Source organism: Misgurnus anguillicaudatus, chromosome 16 (assembly GCF_027580225.2).
Source record: "Misgurnus anguillicaudatus chromosome 16, ASM2758022v2, whole genome shotgun sequence".
In the NCBI taxonomy this organism is placed as follows: domain Eukaryota; kingdom Metazoa; phylum Chordata; class Actinopteri; order Cypriniformes; family Cobitidae; genus Misgurnus; species Misgurnus anguillicaudatus.
In genome coordinates, this window is record NC_073352.2 from 38,109,077 (window position 1) to 38,113,071 (window position 3,995).

Genomic DNA, 3,995 nt, shown 5'->3' on the forward strand with positions numbered 1-3,995 from the left:
GCCTTAAGTCCCAGGACGTCGCCCTCGGGGTCGGTCGCTCTACCCGAGGGGACCTTTCGAACGAGCCCGCCCTCGACCCTCCGACCCTTTCCGCGGCCGAGATACGGCGGTTTGAAAAAAAAAAAAAACGCTCGTCCGGAGTTTGCTCGCCCGTAGCGTCCGCTGCGTTCGTCCGCCGGAGGCGTGACCGGTCTCGTTCGAAAGGTCTTTCCCGGGGCTTTCCGGCGACGCCGGCCCCGAGTCCGTGCGATCCCGTGGACCGGAGATACTTCCGGTCAAATATCCGAATTTCGTTACCGCGCCGCTCCGGCGCCTCGGGCCCGGGGCCTTCGACCTTCGGGTCGATTGGTCCGCCGGATGGGCCCTTTCGAACGAGCCCACCCACGAGTATCTGGCCCTTTCCGCGGCGGAGATACGGGGGGCCTTCTCCGGATTTTCCCACGGCCGCTGCTCGGGCGCCTTAAGTCCGAGGACGTCGCCCTCGGGGTCGGTCGCTCTACCCGAGGGGACCTTTCGAACGAGCCCGCCCTCGACCCTCCGACCCTTTCCGCGGCCGAGATACGGCGGATCGAAAAAAAAAAAACGCTGGTCCGGAGTTCGCGCGCCCGTAGCGTCCGCTGCGTTCGTCCGCCGGAGGCGCGGCCGGTCTCGTTCGAAAGGTCTTTCCCGGGGCTTTCCGGCGACGCCGGCCCCGAGTCCGTGCGACCCCGTGGACCGGAGATACTTCCGGTAGAATATCCGAATTTCGTTACCGCGCCGCTCCGGCGCCTCGGGTCCGGGGCCTTCGATCTTCGGGTCGATTGGTCCGCCGGAGGGGCCCTTTCGAACGAGCCCACCCGCGAGTATCTGGCCTTTTCCGCGGCGGAGATACGGGGGGCCGTCTCCGGATTTTCCCACGGCCGCTGCTCGGGCGCCTTAAGTCCGAGGACGTCGCCCTCGGGGTCGGTCGCTCTACCCGAGGGGACCTTTCGAACGAGCCCGCCCTCGACCCTCCGACCCTTTCCGCGGCCGAGATACGGCGGATCGAAAAAAAAAAACGCTGGTCCGGAGTTCGCGCGCCCGGAGCGTCCGCTGCGTTCGTCCGCCGGAGGCGCGGCCGGTCTCGTTCGAAAGGTCTTTCCCGGGGCTTTCCGGCGACGCCGGCCCCGAGTCCGTGCGACCCCGTGGACCGGAGATACTTCCGGTCGAATATCCGAATTTCGTTACCGCGCCGCTCCGGCGCCTCGGGTCCGGGGCCTTCGACCTTCGGGTCGGTCGGTCCGCCGGAGGGGCCCTTTCGAACGAGCCCACCCGCGAGTATCTGGCCCTTTCCGCAGCGGAGATACGGGGTGCCGACTCCGGATTTTCCCACGGCCGCTGCTCGGGCGCCTTAAGTCCCAGGACGTCGCCCTCGGGGTCGGTCGCTCTACCCGAGGGGACCTTTCGAACGAGCCCGCCCTCGACCCTCCGACCCTTTCCGCGGCCGAGATACGGCGGATCGAAAAAAAAAAACGCTGGTCCGGAGTTCGCGCGCCCGTAGCGTCCGCTGCGTTCGTCCGCCGGAGGCGCGGCCGGTCTCGTTCGAAAGGTCTTTCCCGGGGCTTTCCGGCGACGCCGGCCCCGAGTCCGTGCGACCCCGTGGACCGGAGATACTTCCGGTCGAATATCCGAATTTCGTTACCGCGCCGCTCCGGCGCCTCGGGCCCGGGGCCTTCGAACTTCGGGTCGGTCGGTCCGCCGGAGGGGCCCTTTCGAACGAGCCCACCCGGGAGTATCTGGCCCCTTCCGCAGCGGAGATACGGGGGGCCGTCTCCGGATTTTCCCACTGCCGCTGCTCGGGCGCCTTAAGTCCGAGGACGTCGCCCTCGAGGTCGGTCGCTCTACCCGAGGAGACCTTTCGAACGAGCCCGCCCTCGACCCTCCGACCCTTTTCGCGGCCGAGATACGGCGGTTCGAAAAAAAAAAAAAACGCTCGTCCGTAGTTCGCTTGCCCGTAGCGTCCGCTGCGTTCGTCCGCCGGAGGCGCGGCCGGTCTCGTTCGAAAGGTCTCTCTCGGGGCTTTCCGTGGACGCCAGCCTCGGGTCCGTGCGACCCCGGGGGCCGGAGATACGGACTTCCACCGCTGCACCTTTAAACGGCCGTAGCTCGGGCGCCTTAAGACCGAGACCTTAGCCCTTTGGGTCCCTCATCCTCCAGGAGGGGCCCTTTCCAACGACCCCACCCACGTCTCCGTACCCCTTTCCCCGGCCGAGATACGACCCCGGGAACATCGCCCCGTCAACCCGACCACCGTGCACCCGAGGCCGGCTTTGGACCCCGCGACGGACACCCTGGAGCTCGTACCCGGCGCACCGTTTGGTCCCTGCCATCCCACTCTTAAGCACTCCCCCACCGGACTAAGCCCCATCCTCCCGGCCCTTCTGGAGAACCAAACAGTTGGTCAACCCCAACATTTCTCCAACCGTTGGTCAACCCGAAAGATTTTCCAGCAGTTGGTCAACCTCAATCGACTTAGGTTTTGGAGCGTTCGAATTTCCAGCAGTTGGTCAACCTCAATCGACTTAGGTTTTGGAGTGTTCGCGTTTCCAGCAGTTGGTCAACCTCAATCGACTTAGGTTTTGGAGCGTTCGCGTTTCCAGCAGTTGGTCAACCTCAATCGACTTAGGCTCTGGAGCTTTCGCCTCTCCAGCAGTTGGTCAACCCCAACGACTTAGGCTCTTGAGCTTTTATTTCTCCAGCAGTTGGTCAACCCCATCGACTTAGGTTCTGGGGCGTTCGCTTCTCCTGCCATAGACTTAGGTTCTAGAGCTATCGCCTCTCCGACAGTTGGTCAACCCCAATCGACTTAGGCTCTGGAGCTTTCACTTCTCCAGCAGTTGGTCAACCCCATCGACTTAGGTTCTGGAGCTTTCGCCTCTCCGACAGTTGGTCAACCCCGATCGACTTAGCTATATACCTGATGGCACCTGTTCGCCCTACCGTCCCCCGCGAAGGGGGAACCCGCCGGGTCCGCGGCCGGGAGGGTGCGCCTCGGTCGGCCTGGGGGACCGGAGATACTTCCGGTCGAAAATCCGAATTTCGTTACAGCGCCGCTCCGGCGCCTCGGGCCCGGGTCCTTCGACCTTCGGGTCGGTCGGTCCGCCGGAGGGGCCCTTTCGAACGAGCCCACCCGCGAGTATCTGGCCCTTTCCGCAGCGGAGATACGGGGTGCCGTCTCCGGGTTTTCCCACGGCCGCTGCTCGGGCGCCTTAAGTCCCAGGACGTCGCCCTCGGGGTCGGTCGCTCTACCCGAGGGGACCTTTCGAACGAGCCCGCCCTCGACCCTCCGACCCTTTCCGCGGCCGAGATACGGCGGTTTGAAAAAAAAAAAAACACTCGTCTGGAGTTTGCTCGCCCGTAGCGTCCGCTGCGTTCGTCCGCCGGAGGCGTGACCGGTCTCGTTCGAAAGGTCTTTCCCGGGGCTTTCCGGCGATGCCGGCCTCGAGTCCGTGCGATCCCGTGGACCGGAGATACTTCCGGTCGAATATCCGAATTTCGTTACCGCGCCGCTCCGGCGCCTCGGGCCCGGGGCCTTCGACCTTCGGGTCGATTGGTCCGCCGGATGGGCCCTTTCGAACGAGCCCACCCACGAGTATCTGGCCCTTTCCGCGGCGGAGATACGGGGGGCCTTCTCCGGATTTTCCCACGGCCGCTGCTCGGGCGCCTTAAGTCCGAGGACGTCGCCCTCGGGGTCGGTCGCTCTACCCGAGGGGACCTTTCGAACGAGCCCGCCCTCGACCCTCCGACCCTTTCCGCGGCCGAGATACGGCGGATCGAAAAAAAAAAACGCTGGTCCGGAGTTCGCGCGCCCGTAGCGTCCGCTGCGTTCGTCCGCCGGAGGCGCGGCCGGTCTCGTTCGAAAGGTCTTTCCCGGGGCTTTCCGGCGACGCCGGCCCCGAGTCCGTGCGACCCCGTGGACCGGAGATACTTCCGGTAGAATATCCGAATTTCGTTACCGCGCCGCTCCGGCGCCTCGG